The sequence below is a fragment of the Caretta caretta genome, chromosome 24 (genome assembly GCF_965140235.1).
Source record: "Caretta caretta isolate rCarCar2 chromosome 24, rCarCar1.hap1, whole genome shotgun sequence".
In the NCBI taxonomy this organism is placed as follows: Eukaryota; Metazoa; Chordata; order Testudines; family Cheloniidae; genus Caretta; species Caretta caretta.
Window position 1 is genome coordinate 2,427,903 of NC_134229.1, and position 18,866 is coordinate 2,446,768.

Here is an 18,866-nt window from a genome sequence, read left to right on the forward strand (position 1 = left end):
AATCAATTCTGAAGCACTTAGAGGAGAGGAAAGTGATCAGGAACAGTCAGCATGGAGTCACCAAGGGCAAGTCATGCGTGACTAATCTAATTGCCTTCTATGGCGATATAACTGGCTCTGTGGATGAGGGAAAAGCAGTGGATGTGTCGTTCCTTGACTTTAGCAAAGCTTTTGACACGGTCTCCCACAGTATTCTTGCCAGCAAGTTACAGAAGCATGGGCTGGATGAATGGACTCTAAGGTGGATAGAAAGTTGGCTAGATTGTCGGGCTCAACGGGTAGCAATCAATGGCTCCATGTCTAGTTGGCAGCTGGTATCAAGTGGAGTGCCCCAAGGGTCGGTTCTCGGGCCGGTTTTGTTCAATATCTCCATAAATGATTTGGGGGATGATGTGCATTGCACCCTCAGCAAATTTGCAGATGACACTAAATTGGGAGGAGAGGTAGATACACTGGAGGGTAGGGATAGGATACAGAGGGCTCTAGCCAAATTAAAGGATTGGGCCAAAAGAAGTCTGATGAGGTTCAACAAGGACAAGTGCAGAGTCCTGCACTTAGGTCGGAAGAATCCCATGCACCGCGACAGACTAGGGACCGAATGGCTCGGCAGCAGTTCTGCAGAAAAGGACCAAGGGGTTACAGTGGACGAGAAGCTGGATATGAGTCAACAGTGTGCCCTTGTTGCCAAGAAGGCCAATGGCATTTTGGGATGTATAAGTAGGGTCATTGCCAGCGCATCGAGGGACGTGATCCTTCCCCTCTATTCGACATTGGTGAGGCCTCATCTGGAGTGCTGTGTCCAGTTTGGGGCCCCACACTACAAGAAGGATGTGGAAAAATTGGAAAGAGTCCAGCGGAGGGCAAGAAAAATGATTAGGGGACTGGAACACATGAGTTATGAGGAGAGGCTGAGGGAACTGGGATTGTTTAGTCTGCGGAAGAGAAGAATGAGGGGGGATTTGATAGCTGCTTTCAACTACCTGAAAGGGGGTTCCAGAGAGGATGGCTCTAGACTGTTCTCAGTGGTAGCAGATGACAGAACAAGGAGTAACGGTCTCAAGTTGCAGTGGGGAAGGTTTAGGCTGGATATTAGGAAAAACTTTTTCACTAGGAGAGTGGTGAAACACTGGAATGCATTACCTCGGGAGGTGGTGGAATCTCCTTCCTTTGAAGTTTTTAAGGTCAGGCTTGACAAAGCCCTGGCTGGGATGATTTAGTTGGGGACTGGTCCTGCTTTGAGCAAGGGGTTGGACTAGATGACCTCCTGAGGTCCCTTCCAACCCTGATATTCTGTGATTCTATGATTCTAAGTAGGGGGCGGTAAGGTGGCTCACCCAGAGTGGCACATCTGGCCAAAAGGGGGCGCTTAGGTTGCCCCTTCCCTTTACACAGGACCAAGGCTCAGTGATGCACAAGATTTCTGAAATTTAAACCTGACGGGCTTTTAATTAAACACCCTTGGGAGGGAGGGAATAGGAGGGATGGTTTCAGTGTTGGCATTGCCCATCTTGAGGGTACCAAGCACCTATTGTTCGAGATTGAACCGGGACTGGCAAGGTCTAGAAGATGTGAATCAGAAGGCATCCCCGACACCTAATTGGTAAAGAGAGGGGACCTAGAGGGCTAATACCTCTCTTATGATATACAGACTTTTGCCAGACCTGATGCTCTTCGCAATACAGGGCTTGAGTGGGACTTAAGTAATGCACAGGCACTGGTTCCCTGCCCAGCAGCGAGTTGTTACCCACAGACCCAGATTCACAAAGGTATTTAGGTGCCTGGCTCGCACTGATTTCAGTGGGAGTTAGGCACGTAAGTAGCTCTTTTGAATCTGGGCCATAGTGGCTGGTAAATCGGGAATGGAGCCGAAAGGAAAACGAAAAGATTGATATTTTGAGGCAGAATCAGTTTAATGTGAAAAAGAGGAGAAGTACACAGGAAGAGACAGACAGTAGGCAGCGTAAAAAGAACCTATTTCCAGGGTTTCATGAAAGTCAACAAGAAATCACCCGTTACAAGGTGACGCCTTTCACACCAGATGTTCTGGAAGACAATAGAGGAAAAAGTCATAAAGTGTAAGTGGGGAAATAAAGATCCTGGGCAGATTTCCGGAGGTGCTGAGGACTCAGAGCTCCCATGGGAGTTGTGCGCAATCAGCATTTCTGAACGTCATTGCCCATAAGCCCAGCTGTGATTCCATATCTCGCTTGACGTTTCCTGGTTGTTCCTTGTTGCGGGTCTATTGCTCCTCGGCTAAACATGGCCAGAACTTTCCATAGCCGTACCCATGGCCCCATCGGTAAGGGTAGTGGCCACCATACTGATGGCCCCACCCATACCTGTATGGCTTCCAGGAACCCCAGGGCCTATAGCAGCCATAATGGCCTCTATAGCCGCGCCAGCCCTGGTAACAGTAGGGGTTATAATACAATTCATCATTCATGAGTTCATCGAAAGTCATCTTTCTGCGCCGGAGGTTAACCTGAAACACACAGCAGGGAAAAGAGTCAACACAATGCGCTAGGGCCAGTGGAATAATAAGGGTCAAAACTCAGTTACTACTGTATTGCCGGCCAGGGAGATAGAGAGAGGTAGAGAAATGGTGACCTAGACCCTTATGTCCTGGCTACCTATTGCCTCCCAGTTTCTCCTTCTTGTCCTCTTGCTCCCCTCTCTCTTAGCCCCCCTCTTATCCAACCCTTTTGAACACTTCTCAGTCCATTTCTCCTAAGAACACTCTTTGGAATAAGTAAACGTACAACACAGAGTATTTCTGTCATACACGCAAGGGATTTTTATTCCTTCTTACAAAATGTTTCTAAGGAGGATGGCAGGGACAAATTTGTTCGGGATAGTTTCCTTGTGAGGATTTAACCTCATCAGAGAGATCAGTTCCCTTCAAAATCAGAGCATGGTGCTTTGGCTTCTGAACCTTGTGGGTCAGTAATACTTACAAATGAATCAATGGACAATATGCTTTTGGGAAAACAAAACAGTAAGAACCAGATCCTCAGCCGGTAGCAATCAGCACTGATCAACTGAGTTCAGTGGAGTTACACCAGTTGTGGCTCTGCATCTTAATATGCTCCTGGTGCACAGAAGAACATAGACATTGCCCTGCTGGATCAGATCAGAATAATGTGTCTGAAAGAATGTTCGGTACCAGCTGCCACAGAAGAACGCAGAAGCACACAGAAGCAATCTGTTTGGCAATAAACTGGGGGAATTTCTTCCTAACCCCACAAACTGAAAAGTTGGGTCTGAGATTTTTCAAATCTACCGAAGGGAGTTGAACACTTTATTCTTAATGAAAATAAAGAGGACCTAGTGTCCAGAAATTCCTATGTACCTCTGAAAGTTTGCAGCCTTAACTTCTAAACCCTGAATCCACCAATGCCTGCAACTTAATAACTTACCATTTTTTCCAGTGGGAAAACCCCTGAATAAAGCCAGTAATCACAGAGGTATGTGCAAGTTTCAGTCCTAAATCAAACCATCACGAACACGTCTTGATAGCTATAGAAAGATAGAGTCAAATCAGACTTACCAAGGTCACCAGGGAGGAGAAGTCAAGAGAAGTGGTTAAAGAACCCTGAGTCGCGAGCACTTTTATACAGTTTCTTAAACAGCCTGGAGAACTTGAGACATCCTTTTGCTCGAGGTCCTAATTAGTTACAAAACGTATGTTGCTGGGCACATGACTCCTGCAATTGATATAATTGTTTTCTTCTGTGTTCAGGATTGTTGTGTTATCAGGCTCACATGGGGTATAACATGCACATACAAGCCCACGGGTTTCTTTTATTTTAAAAGTTTTATAGGACACGTTCGTGCCTGGTATCATTCTAGTGACCTCCTCAGGAGTGCTAATGAGAGTGATTGTCAAGGAGATTCAGGGCTGTATCAGTTTCGCAGTCTGCTGTCCTGCAGAGGAATCCAGTTTGGTCCTGCTAAGATATGCTGATATGTATTGCGGGCATTGTACTGCTCTTGTAATTCCTAGGAGGGAGGGGAAATCTCAGTGTTCAGAATCTGTAACCCCAAGTTTTGAGATCTAACGCCCATAGAAATCAATGTGAGATATTAGTGTGGGAGGGTTTTGACTCAGACCTTATGACTTGAAAATTGCCCCTGGAAGAAAGAGAGGATAAGGTCTTTGAACTCTCTAAGTCCCATTTCATCTTTCAAATTAGGTCTTAAGAGGGACCTGTGAGTTGAATAGGCCTTTGTGTTGGTCCTCTGTGCAGGGGTGAATTTCCCCATACATTGATTAGAAATTCAGTTCATAATCTACCTCTAGTTATGTCACCAATGCTGTGGGGTCAGGATGATCATGATGGCAGAAGCTCATGGTGCTGCCTACTGCAGGGTTCCTCTTGCGTTGAGGTGAGGGTGGGTGATAAAAAGCATTGCAATATTTTATAAAGGCTTTGAGGTCAATCCCGGAACATTTACCACATCAGCAATATGATTTCCCTCCAACAACAGCCAAGACAATTCTTGTCTTGCAGGAAAATGCAGCTGATAAAGCCTCAGGAAAATGGAGATATGGCTTTCTCGGCCAAGGCTATGTTATGAGGTTAGATTAATTCAACGTCTGACTAACTTTAGGGCACGTTGCAAGACCCGGAGTTTGCAGAAAGCTTTCTTAGCATGATGAGAATGTTTTTTAAAGTATAGCAACCTCTCTTCCCAAAGGCTCTTTCCTCTAACCAGGCAGGGTTGAAGACACTTGATGTTGATTCAAATGCCACGAACATCTCTGAATTCTGCGGAGCTGTGCTTATTTATGCCAGCTGATCTCCTGTTCTTAAACTTGAAAAGGAATTTTTATCTGAAAAGGAAATGCCATTTTTTTCCCAATGGAAATCAAATAGTCCAAAACTCTGAGCTACAAATCATGACTTAATTAGGAGAATGACACGAGTGACCTTGACATGCATTTTAAAGTGACTCTATTGCTCATTCGAAGGGCGTCTTCCAGTAAGAAACTATTACCATTGTAATAATCCAACACTTTGGACATCAACAACCTTAATGAATGTTTGTGAAGTGCTTTGAGATCTGGTGTCCTGGGGAAATAGAACATCCACTAGATTGTTATCACTCCTGTCTTATGTGCAAATAAATAGAGTTACGTTGGGGTGAAGGTCACAGAGGAAGTGACAAAGTTACAAATAACGCACCGTAATCTAGATAGCATTTGCTACCCACTTCTCACTGTTGCTAAACTTTCTTAGACCCTTCACTTTCTCGGCTTCCAAATATTTCACTAACAAAAGAAAAAGTAGGTAACGTCATATATTTTATTGGACCAACTTGTGTAAGTTTTCCAGCCCATGCAGAAGAATCATTCTGTGGAAACTTGTCTCTTTCACCTACAAAAGATATTACCTCTCCAACCTTGTCTTTCGAATACCCTGGGCCCAAGACAGCTAGCACCACATTGCAAACCACTTCTTCAAACCTTAGCTGCAACCTCAGCTAATGTAGGTGGAACAGGTCCAGGGCCCATGTTGCTGGAGGAGATGGGAAAATGTTTGGAGGGAAATATGAGGTTGGAGTTAAGATTCTGCTTTATAGTCACAGTCAGATGGAGAGAAGCGAGGAATGGGATTTTCCACAGGAATAAACGTAAGTGTCTTATCACAATCTTCTGGATATTTGAATTCTAAACTGAAGATTATGTTACTGATCCTTATTATGATCATTATGATTATGATCCATCAGGGATGAGTTCTGGGTCCAGTTTTGTTCCATTTCTTCATCAGTGATTTAGATAATGGCATAGAGAGTACACTGAGAAAGTTTGCATCCGGTACCTGAGAGAAAACCCACCCAGCCAGAGTAATGGCTGTCATTGACTTCAATGGGCAGGAGATCAGAAAACTTGAGGGTTCAGACTTTGGACAGCGTTCCTTCCCTCCTTTGAATTTTAAGAGGAACTGTGCAATGCCCGCAACGCTTACCGGCTTGGCTCACAAGGACCAAACTGGATTCTTTTACAGGACAGCAGATTGTTCAATAGATACAGCTCTGACGAACCTTTGCATTAATTCTTCCTGTAAATCTGATGGAGGTCCCTAGAATAATTCCAGGTTAAATTCTGCCCCATAAAACCTTTCAGATGAAAGAAACCTAAAGGGTGTTTTTGTGGCACCTTAGAGACTAACAAAGGTGCCACAAGTCCTTCTTTTCTTTTTGCAGATTCAGACTAACACAGCTGCTACTCTGAAACGGAAAGGGTGTTGTGTGCATGTCATGCCATGGGAGGCTGAAAACACAATAATCTTGAAAACAATTATATCAGATGACGGAGTGACGTGCGTAGCAAAGCCTGTTTTGTAGTCATTTAAGACCTTAAACTAAAGGTTGCCTCAGATTCTCCTGGCAGTCTGCGAAATTGTATAAAAGCGCTCAGGACTCAGGGCTCTTTAACCACTTCCCTTGATTTATCCCCCTCGGTGAGCTCGGTGAGTCCTATTTCTCTCAAACTCTCTAGAGCTATCGAAATGTTACTACGTGATGGTTTTAATTTAGGACGGAATCTTGCAAGTAACTTTGTGAATATTGGCTACGGAAAGGGGCTTCTCCATTAAAATAGCAGTTAGTCAGTTGCAGGCATTGGTAGATTCATGGTTTAGAAGCATAGGCTGCAATTTTTACAGGTACCTAGGCGTTTGGGACACTAGTGCCTGTTTATTTTCCTTAAGAATTAGGTGTTCAAATCTCTTAGGTAGATTGGAAAAATCTCATACCCACCTTTTCACTAAGGGGTGCTAGAAAGAAACTTCCCCAGTTTATTCCATAAGAAACCACGTCTGTGTGCTTCTTTATAGTGTGACAGCTGCTGCTCAACAATAGTTCAGAGAGTCTGACATTACATGGACTTCTGGTGTGATCCAGGAGGGCAATTTCTGTGGTCTTGTGCGCATGAGTAGCCATGTCAGACGCAGATCCTCAGGTAGTGTAAGTTAGCTTAGATCCTTAAATTTAGTTGACCAGTGCTGATATCTGCCTGCTCAGGTTCCGGTTCTTCGTATTTCGCTTTGACAAAAGAATAGTCCATTCATTCATTTGTAAGTATTGCTGACTCACAAGCTTCAGAAGCCAAAGTGCCATGCTCTGATTCTGGAGAGAATTGGTCTCTAAGCTGAGGTAAAATCCTCACAAGCTAATCTTAACACATTTGTCCCTGCCAAGCATTGTATAAACCTTTTATACAAGGGAAGAAAAATCCCATGAGTGTCTGACAGAAATACTCTATATTGTACGTTTATTTATTCCAGTCAGTTTTTTTAAGAGAAAGGGACTCAGAAGGGTTGAGAAGGGTTGGTTAGGAGGGAGGCTAAGAGAGAGGGGAGCAAGAGGACTAGGACGAGGCAATAGGAGGCAAAATGGAGCTGGGAACTAAGGGGCTAGATTGGCTCCGTCTCTCTCTCTCTCTCTCTAGCCCCCGTTACAATAGGAACTGAGCTTTTTCCTTTTCATTCTCTTGGCTCTAATGCATTACGCTGACTCTTTTCCCTGCTTTTCCCTGTGTGTTTCAGGTTTACCTCCAACGCAGAAAGATGACTTAGCACCACCAAAAGATTTCTCATTACTGGGGCTGTGACCCCTGTTGGAATGGGGGCTGGGGCGGTTATAGGGGCTATTATGACTGCTATCGGCCATGGGGTTACTTTAGGCCATACAGTTATGGATGGGGCCCTAATTACGATTCCTGCTACTCTTACCCTTACCGATGGGGCAGTGGGTACGGCTATGGACGATGCTGGCCATGTTTCGCTGAGGAGCAATAGACCCGGAACAAGGAACAACCAGGAAACGAAAAGCAAGATACGATTCAGCGATCAGCTTATGGGCAATGGCTTTCAGAAATGCTGAGCAACCACCACTGCCATGGGAGCTGTGATTGCTCAGTGCCTCAGGAAACCTACCTAGTAGCTGGATTTCCCTTTATGACTGTTTCCGCTAATGCCTCCTCTTAGAGTATCAGAGTTGGAAGGGACCTCAGGAGATCATCTAGTCCAACCCCTTGCTCAAAGCAGGCACACTCCCCAATTTTTTTTTGCCCCAGATCCCTAAACGGCCCCCTCAAGGATTGAACTCACAACCCTGGGTTTAGCAGGCCAATGCTCAAACCACTGAGCTATCCCTCCCCACCGTTATTCTAACGGCTTCTTCTAGAACTCTCTAAAGGCCTGACTCCCAATTCCATGAAGGCCCCTTTAGGCCACTCTGGCAGTGTCACTGAGGCAGGGACCTTAAAGTTGGCACAAATAACATTTACACTCACGAGCAGGCTCCTTACAGAGCAACGTAAAGGGACCTTAGTGTCAGTGAGAATTAGGCCCTGGGTGTACTGGCCTCTTCCTGGGTATGGGCCATTTGTCTCTGCCTTTAGTTTTGCTACAGAAGATGACTCACAGAGAAAGAGCGTAGTGCTCTGCTCCCATTCTGCTTTGTCTCATTTGATCCTGACTGGGATAAAAATGCTGGAAACAGGACTTCACTCTTACCGCTACAGCTGCAATGAAGGAAGAAGAACATCTGGTATGAAATGCATCACCGTGGAGCCAGTGATTTCTTGTAGACCTTCTTGAAACCCTAGAAATATAGTCTTTCTGCTCTGCATTCCTTGTGTCTCTTGCTATGCCCTTCTCTTCTAATTCACATTAAAGTCCTTCTGCATCATATTACCAGCCTTTTGGTTTTCCTTTCTGCTCCATTTCTTATTTGCCAACCACTGTGGCAGAGAGTCACAGAACTAATGAGGTACATAACCTGTATTGCAATCGGCGTGAGAGAGGCACATGAGTACTGATTTGTATGTGGATGTAACGTGAATATCACACGATCACAGTTTCAGTGTAAATGCAACTGTAGCCCCCTGTGTGATTCCCTCAGCTCCCGGTTGTCAGCGTTCTTGGTTGGAGACCCGCATCAGGCTCCCTTCTCACCCAGGGATTGAAGGCTGCACAACCATAGGCCAGGTTGCCAGGGGGTAGTACCTCTCTGGAAGTGTTTCCATTCCTCAATGATTTCCCTGAATCACCCCCTACTGTTTTAGTTCCTGCAGGAGCTGTGGTATCCTTCCTCTTTGTGTCTGTCAGACACAATCGTCCCTGTATTGCTGTACACACAGTGAGAGATAATCCTAAGACAAAGCATTTCCCCAAAGATTCTGCATGTGGTTTCATTATTTGTCACAACTAACACCCGTAACTGAGAACAGACTAGGTTTTCCGAAAGAAAAAATATTGTTAAAAATCGATCTCCATTTGAAGCTGAATTCTCTGGGTCCCATCTGCTTTTGCTCTGGATCATGCAAGCTGAGCGGAAGTGAGTGTCAAGTGTCAGATCTTGTAAAATGAACGCCCACAGTACACTGGCATAAATGATGGCTCTCTAGATTGATTCTAATCTCTACGTAACAGTGGAGGATCTGGCAGCGAAGAAATGAAAACCAGGATGGAGAATGGGCCGTTATGATGAAGAGAGGACTGGTGAGTCCAGAATTAAGGTCTGGAAGAATTTCTGTTTAAGAGCTGCGTGGGCATAGAGGGGGTAAGAGACGGACTGATTGGAGGATTCATCAGGAACTGAGATCGTATTAGTCATGCAAACTACAAGATTTGCTCCTGAATGGAAACTATCGCTAGTGTGGCACCTCAGTAGTTATAAAGAGAGTGATTCACATCAGACGTACCCAGTTCAGCAAAGAAAAGAGGTGAAGAGAAGTAGGGAAATAGCCCTGAGTTGAAAGAGCTTTTATACAGTTTCTCAGATCTCCTGGAAGGTCTGAGATGCCCTTTGTTCACGAGGTCTTTATTAGTTGCAAATTAATGTTGTTGCATACATTACTCTTTCAACTGATATAATTGTTTTCCTTCATGTTTGTGATTTCCAGTCTGTTCTCAACCTCACCTAGTAGTTGTGAGAAATATTGCAATTGTATGCAATAACTTTGTGGGAATGTATGTTATGAAATTTACATGTCACTGTGGGTCAGAGATTGTACGTAGGATTGTGTTTTACTCCAGCGGGAAGGGTATCACTGCTTCCCTAGAAACTAAAACAGTGTGTGCGTGGGTGATTAAGGTAAAATGCAGACGTTTGTAAACATCCACACAGAGGTACCATCTCTCTCTGATTCATGCTGGATTTTCCAAAGACCAACGAAGAAAGGGCTTCTGGTATAAAACGTCTGGGCTTGAACTGACTCAGAGCCTTCTTTCTGATCCACAACCATACAGGACCTTCTGGCCAAGTAGTTGCCGAAGAGTAGGAAAGACTTGGCTGATGGTGCCCTCTGGTAAGCTTTGAGCATGCTTATAGGGACTTTTATTGTTGTTCATCTGCTTTCTCCGAAATGCCTTTACCGTAAGAGTAGAGGTGCTTGCACCGAAGGAGCTGTGTGGTAACGTGTAACTGAAGGCACTACACTGTTCATAGACCTCAGAGAGAAAAGGAGGCACAGGGGCTACAGGTGCTCACCTTTAGGTAGTCAGGCTTGCTGGGGATATCAGAGGGTAAGGCAGAGATCTGCTGCAGCCTGAAAGCACCCTGTCAGAAGGGAGAGAGAGAGGCAGATCTCCACCCAAGAGCACTGTTGCCTGGGAACCGGAAACTTGAAGGGGCCACAGTGGGGGAATACAGACGTATTTACATGAAACTGTAAGAGTACGATGCACACATTACACCTTGCAGGTTTCTTTCACAGTAAAAGTTTTAAGGGCAACCTACCTTCCTGACTTCACTGGAGTTACTGATATCCAGAGTTGTATCTGTGCATGAGCAATCCAGTCAGGTCATTTAGATCCAGTCTGGGCCTTCAAATCCAGGCGACGAGAGGCCAATGTGAGAGTAAACCCAAGGAAATGCCAGGTGAGAAATAAGGAGACTAACTACTGAGGGGCACTTGTCCTGCTGACAGATCGCGAAGTTCTGTGTTGGCTCCAGACAATGAAGGACTCAAATGGCTGTCTTACCCAGTGGTACTTGGCATTGCAGTTCTTTTGGGTCTGGGTAGGACACCATCCTAAAAAGGAGCGTGAGAAGGTGGACATCTTCTCATGAACAGATGAGGAGATCTGGCTATTCGGTGAGTGCACCAACTGGTCCACTCACGGTAGGGAGGTATGTGAAGCAGCGTACTCCCCTTTTAGCAGTCAGCCTGGAGGCCACAAACAGAACAGACTGTGTGCAACTAAGGAGACTCCCTGCTCTGCGCTAGTGACTAGTTCATCCGGAAGAAGCAGCTGGATAGGGGAGAGGATACGAGGAGCTGACCAGCCTGTAAGAGGCGGTGATCTCCCAGCTGTGGAAGTTTACCCCGCGCAGGCACAAGAGACTTTGTCTGGACTTTAGTGAGTGGGATCTGAACATGGATCTGGCGAAAAGGGCATTTGGTTTGTTATTACATGGGCTCCTGTCCCGGGGCTTCATTAAGGGAAACACACTTCTTTGGACTAGTTTGTTTTGTCCTTTTGTTGCCCTGATCTGTGCAAGTGCATGGTTGACACAGTGGGCAGCACAGCATGGGGAGGAGGTGACCAGCCCTCTGTGGAGAAAGAAGTGGTTTGGGACTATTTAGAAAAGCTGGAGAAGCTCAAATCCATGGGGCCGGATGCGCTGCATCCGAGAGTGCTAAAGGAGTTGGCGGATGTGATTGCAGAGCCGTTGGCCATTGGCCATTATCTTTGAAAACTCATGGCGATCGGGGGAGGTCCCGAACGCCTGGAAAAAGGCTAATGTAGTGCCCATCTTTAAAAAAAGGGAAGAAGGAGGATCCTGGGAACTACTGGCCAGTCAGCCTGACCTCAGTCCCTGGAAAAATCATGGAGCAGGTCCTGAAGGAATCAATTCTGAAGCACTTAGAGGAGAGGAAAGTGATCAGGAACAGTCAGCATGGAGTCACCAAGGGCAAGTCATGCGTGACTAATCTAATTGCCTTCTATGGCGATATAACTGGCTCTGTGGATGAGGGAAAAGCAGTGGATGTGTCGTTCCTTGACTTTAGCAAAGCTTTTGACACGGTCTCCCACAGTATTCTTGCCAGCAAGTTACAGAAGCATGGGCTGGATGAATGGACTCTAAGGTGGATAGAAAGTTGGCTAGATTGTCGGGCTCAACGGGTAGCAATCAATGGCTCCATGTCTAGTTGGCAGCTGGTATCAAGTGGAGTGCCCCAAGGGTCGGTTCTCGGGCCGGTTTTGTTCAATATCTCCATAAATGATTTGGGGGATGATGTGCATTGCACCCTCAGCAAATTTGCAGATGACACTAAATTGGGAGGAGAGGTAGATACACTGGAGGGTAGGGATAGGATACAGAGGGCTCTAGCCAAATTAAAGGATTGGGCCAAAAGAAGTCTGATGAGGTTCAACAAGGACAAGTGCAGAGTCCTGCACTTAGGTCGGAAGAATCCCATGCACCGCGACAGACTAGGGACCGAATGGCTCGGCAGCAGTTCTGCAGAAAAGGACCAAGGGGTTACAGTGGACGAGAAGCTGGATATGAGTCAACAGTGTGCCCTTGTTGCCAAGAAGGCCAATGGCATTTTGGGATGTATAAGTAGGGTCATTGCCAGCGCATCGAGGGACGTGATCCTTCCCCTCTATTCGACATTGGTGAGGCCTCATCTGGAGTGCTGTGTCCAGTTTGGGGCCCCACACTACAAGAAGGATGTGGAAAAATTGGAAAGAGTCCAGCGGAGGGCAAGAAAAATGATTAGGGGACTGGAACACATGAGTTATGAGGAGAGGCTGAGGGAACTGGGATTGTTTAGTCTGTGGAAGAGAAGAATGAGGGGGGATTTGATAGCTGCTTTCAACTACCTGAAAGGGGGTTCCAGAGAGGATGGCTCTAGACTGTTCTCAGTGGTAGCAGATGACAGAACAAGGAGTAACGGTCTCAAGTTGCAGTGGGGAAGGTTTAGGCTGGATATTAGGAAAAACTTTTTCACTAGGAGAGTGGTGAAACACTGGAATGCATTACCTAGGGAGGTGGTGGAATCTCCTTCCTTTGAAGTTTTTAAGGTCAGGCTTGACAAAGCCCTGGCTGGGATGATTTAGTTGGGGACTGGTCCTGCTTTGAGCAAGGGGTTGGACTAGATGACCTCCTGAGGTCCCTTCCAACCCTGATATTCTGTGATTCTATGATTCTAAGTAGGGGGCGGTAAGGTGGCTCACCCAGAGTGGCACATCTGGCCAAAAGGGGGCGCTTAGGTTGCCCCTTCCCTTTACACAGGACCAAGGCCCAGTGATGCACAAGATTTCTGAAATTTAAACCTGACGGGCTTTTAATTAAACACCCTTGGGAGGGAGGGAATAGGAGGGATGGTTTCAGTGTTGGCATTGCCCATCTTGAGGGTACCAAGCACCTATTGTTCGAGATTGAACCGGGACTGGCAAGGTCTAGAAGCTGTGAATCAGAAGGCATCCCCGACACCTAATTGGTAAAGAGAGGGGACCTAGAGGGCTAATACCTCTCTTATGATATACAGACTTTTGCCAGACCTGATGCTCTTCGCAATACAGGGCTTGAGTGGGACTCAAGTAATGCACAGGCACTGGTTCCCTGCCCAGCAGCGAGTTGTTACCCACAGACCCAGATTCACAAAGGTATTTAGGTGCCTGGCTCGCACTGATTTCAGTGGGAGTTAGGCACGTAAGTAGCTCTTTTGAATCTGGGCCATAGTGGCTGGTAAATCGGGAATGGAGCCGAAAGGAAAACGAAAAGATTGATATTATGAGGCAGAATCAGTTTAATGTGAAAAAGAGGAGAAGTACACAGGAAGAGACAGACAGTAGGCAGCGTAAAAAGAACCTATTTCCAGGGTTTCATGAAAGTCAACAAGAAATCACCCGTTACAAGGTGACGCCTTTCACACCAGATGTTCTGGAAGACAATAGAGGAAAAAGTCATAAAGTGTAAGTGGGGAAATAAAGATCCTGGGCAGATTTCCGGAGGTGCTGAGGACTCAGAGCTCCCATGGGAGTTGTGCGCAATCAGCATTTCTGAACGTCATTGCCCATAAGCCCAGCTGTGATTCCATATCTCGCTTGACGTTTCCTGGTTGTTCCTTGTTGCGGGTCTATTGCTCCTCGGCTAAACATGGCCAGAACTTTCCATAGCCGTACCCATGGCCCCATCGGTAAGGGTAGTGGCCACCATACTGATGGCCCCACCCATACCTGTATGGCTTCCAGGAACCCCAGGGCCTATAGCAGCCATAATGGCCTCTATAGCCGCGCCAGCCCTGGTAACAGTAGGGGTTATAATACAATTCATCATTCATGAGTTCATCGAAAGTCATCTTTCTGCACCGGAGGTTAACCTGAAACACACAGCAGGGAAAAGAGTCAACACAATGCGCTAGGGCCAGTGGAATAATAAGGGTCAAAACTCAGTTACTACTGTATTGCCGGCCAGGGAGATAGAGAGAGGTAGAGAAATGGTGACCTAGACCCTTATGTCCTGGCTACCTATTGCCTCCCAGTTTCTCCTTCTTGTCCTCTTGCTCCCCTCTCTCTTAGCCCCCCTCTTATCCAACCCTTTTGAACACTTCTCAGTCCATTTCTCCTAAGAACACTCTTTGGAATAAGTAAACGTACAACACAGAGTATTTCTGTCATACACGCAAGGGATTTTTATTCCTTCTTACAAAATGTTTCTAAGGAGGATGGCAGGGACAAATTTGTTCGGGATAGTTTCCTTGTGAGGATTTAACCTCATCAGAGAGATCAGTTCCCTTCAAAATCAGAGCATGGTGCTTTGGCTTCTGAACCTTGTGGGTCAGTAATACTTACAAATGAATCAATGGACAATATGCTTTTGGGAAAACAAAACAGTAAGAACCAGATCCTCAGCCGGTAGCAATCAGCACTGATCAACGGAGTTCAGTGGAGTTACACCAGTTGTGGCTCTGCATCTTAATATGCTCCTGGTGCACAGAAGAACATAGACATTGCCCTGCTGGATCAGATCAGAATAATGTGTCTGAAAGAATGTTCGGTACCAGCTGCCACAGAAGAACGCAGAAGCACACAGAAGCAATCTGTTTGGCAATAAACTGGGGGAATTTCTTCCTAACCCCACAAACTGAAAAGTTGGGTCTGAGATTTTTCAAATCTACCGAAGGGAGTTGAACACTTTATTCTTAATGAAAATAAAGAGGACCTAGTGTCCAGAAATTCCTATGTACCTCTGAAAGTTTGCAGCCTTAACTTCTAAACCCTGAATCCACCAATGCCTGCAACTTAATAACTTACCATTTTTTCCAGTGGGAAAACCCCTGAATAAAGCCAGTAATCACAGAGGTATGTGCAAGTTTCAGTCCTAAATCAAACCATCACGAACACGTCTTGATAGCTATAGAAAGATAGAGTCAAATCAGACTTACCAAGGTCACCAGGGAGGAGAAGTCAAGAGAAGTGGTTAAAGAACCCTGAGTCGCGAGCACTTTTATACAGTTTCTTAAACAGCCTGGAGAACTTGAGACATCCTTTTGCTCGAGGTCCTAATTAGTTACAAAACGTATGTTGCTGGGCACATGACTCCTGCAATTGATATAATTGTTTTCTTCTGTGTTCAGGATTGTTGTGTTATCAGGCTCACATGGGGTATAACATGCACATACAAGCCCACGGGTTTCTTTTATTTTAAAAGTTTTATAGGACACGTTCGTGCCTGGTATCATTCTAGTGACCTCCTCAGGAGTGCTAATGAGAGTGATTGTCAAGGAGATTCAGGGCTGTATCAGTTTCGCAGTCTGCTGTCCTGCAGAGGAATCCAGTTTGGTCCTGCTAAGATATGCTGATATGTATTGCGGGCATTGTACTGCTCTTGTAATTCCTAGGAGGGAGGGGAAATCTCAGTGTTCAGAATCTGTAACCCCAAGTTTTGAGATCTAACGCCCATAGAAATCAATGTGAGATATTAGTGTGGGAGGGTTTTGACTCAGACCTTATGACTTGAAAATTGCCCCTGGAAGAAAGAGAGGATAAGGTCTTTGAACTCTCTAAGTCCCATTTCATCTTTCAAATTAGGTCTTAAGAGGGACCTGTGAGTTGAATAGGCCTTTGTGTTGGTCCTCTGTGCAGGGGTGAATTTCCCCATACATTGATTAGAAATTCAGTTCATAATCTACCTCTAGTTATGTCACCAATGCTGTGGGGTCAGGATGATCATGATGGCAGAAGCTCATGGTGCTGCCTACTGCAGGGTTCCTCTTGCGTTGAGGTGAGGGTGGGTGATAAAAAGCATTGCAATATTTTATAAAGGCTTTGAGGTCAATCCCGGAACATTTACCACATCAGCAATATGATTTCCCTCCAACAACAGCCAAGACAATTCTTGTCTTGCAGGAAAATGCAGCTGATAAAGCCTCAGGAAAATGGAGATATGGCTTTCTCGGCCAAGGCTATGTTATGAGGTTAGATTAATTCAACGTCTGACTAACTTTAGGGCACGTTGCAAGACCCGGAGTTTGCAGAAAGCTTTCTTAGCATGATGAGAATGTTTTTTAAAGTATAGCAACCTCTCTTCCCAAAGGCTCTTTCCTCTAACCAGGCAGGGTTGAAGACACTTGATGTTGATTCAAATGCCACGAACATCTCTGAATTCTGCGGAGCTGTGCTTATTTATGCCAGCTGATCTCCTGTTCTTAAACTTGAAAAGGAATTTTTATCTGAAAAGGAAATGCCATTTTTTTTCCAATGGAAATCAAATAGTCCAAAACTCTGAGCTCCAAATCATGACTTAATTAGGAGAATGACACGAGTGACCTTGACATGCATTTTAAAGTGACTCTATTGCTCATTCGAAGGGCGTCTTCCAGTAAGAAACTATTACCATTGTAATAATCCAACACTTTGGACATCAACAACCTTAATGAATGTTTGTGAAGTGCTTTGAGATCTGGTGTCCTGGGGAAATAGAACATCCACTAGATTGTTATCACTCCTGTCTTATGTGCAAATAAATAGAGTTACGTTGGGGTGAAGGTCACAGAGGAAGTGACAAAGTTACAAATAACGCACCGTAATCTAGATAGCATTTGCTACCCACTTCTCACTGTTGCTAAACTTTCTTAGACCCTTCACTTTCTCGGCTTCCAAATATTTCACTAACAAAAGAAAAAGTAGGTAACGTCATATATTTTATTGGACCAACTTGTGTAAGTTTTCCAGCCCATGCAGAAGAATCATTCTGTGGAAACTTGTCTCTTTCACCTACAAAAGATATTACCTCTCCAACCTTGTCTTTCGAATACCCTGGGCCCAAGACAGCTAGCACCACATTGCAAACCACTTCTTCAAACCTTAGCTGCAACCTCAGCTAATGTAGGTGGAACAGGTCCAGGGCCCATGTTGCTGGAGGAGATGGGAAAATGTTTGGAGGGAAATATGAGGTTGGAGTTAAGATTCTGCTTTATAGTCACAGTCAGATGGAGAGAAGCGAGGAATGGGATTTTCCACAGGAATAAACGTAAGTGTCTTATCACAATCTTCTGGATATTTGAATTCTAAACTGAAGATTATGTTACTGATCCTTATTATGATCATTATGATTATGATCCATCAGGGATGAGTTCTGGGTCCAGTTTTGTTCCATTTCTTCATCAGTGATTTAGATAATGGCATAGAGAGTACACTGAGAAAGTTTGCGTCCGGTACCTGAGAGAAAACCCACCCAGCCAGAGTAATGGCTGTCATTGACTTCAATGGGCAGGAGATCAGAAAACTTGAGGGTTCAGACTTTGGACAGCGTTCCTTCCCTCCTTTGAATTTTAAGAGGAACTGTGCAATGCCCGCAACGCTTACCGGCTTGGCTCACAAGGACCAAACTGGATTCTTTTACAGGACAGCAGATTGTTCAATAGATACAGCTCTGACGAACCTTTGCATTAATTCTTCCTGTAAATCTGATGGAGGTCCCTAGAATAATTCCAGGTTAAATTCTGCCCCATAAAACCTTTCAGATGACAGAAACCTAAAGGGTGTTTTTGTGGCACCTTAGAGACTAACAAAGGTGCCACAAGTCCTTCTTTTCTTTTTGCAGATTCAGACTAACACAGCTGCTACTCTGAAACGGAAAGGGTGTTGTGTGCATGTCATGCCATGGGAGGCTGAAAACACAATAATCTTGAAAACAATTATATCAGATGACGGAGTGACGTGCGTAGCAAAGCCTGTTTTGTAGTCATTTAAGACCTTAAACTAAAGGTTGTCTCAGATTCTCCTGGCAGTCTGCGAAATTGTATAAAAGCGCTCAGGACTCAGGGCTCTTTAACCACTTCCCTTGATTTATCCCCCTCGGTGAGCTCGGTGAGTCCTATTTCTCTCAAACTCTCTAGAGCTATCGAAATGTTACTACGTGATGGTTTTAATTTAGGACGGAATCTTGCAAGTAACTTTGTGAATATTGGCTACGGAAAGGGGCTTCTCCATTAAAATAGCAGTTAGTCAGTTGCAGGCATTGGTAGATTCATGGTTTAGAAGCATAGGCTGCAATTTTTACAGGTACCTAGGCGTTTGGGACACTAGTGCCTGTTTATTTTCCTTAAGAATTAGGTGTTCAAATCTCTTAGGTAGATTGGAAAAATCTCATACCCACCTTTTCACTAAGGGGTGCTAGAAAGAAACTTCCCCAGTTTATTCCATAAGAAACCACGTCTGTGTGCTTCTTTATAGTGTGACAGCTGCTGCTCAACAATAGTTCAGAGAGTCTGACATTACATGGACTTCTGGTGTGATCCAGGAGGGCAATTTCTGTGGTCTTGTGCGCATGAGTAGCCATGTCAGACGCAGATCCTCAGGTAGTGTAAGTTAGCTTAGATCCTTAAATTTAGTTGACCA

At 45.1% G+C, this 18,866-nt stretch overlaps 1 long non-coding RNA gene across 1 annotated transcript; it reads right to left on the reverse strand.

Moving 5' to 3' along the window:
- Positions 1–1,891: 1,891 nt before the first annotated feature.
- LOC125626001 (uncharacterized) lies at positions 1,892–3,594 on the reverse strand. The gene is made up of 2 exons (XR_007353677.2): positions 3,548–3,594; positions 1,892–2,482 (listed from the first exon to the last, which is right to left on the reverse strand). It is a non-coding gene; the product is annotated as an uncharacterized LOC125626001 (long non-coding RNA).
- Positions 3,595–18,866: the final 15,272 nt, after the last annotated feature.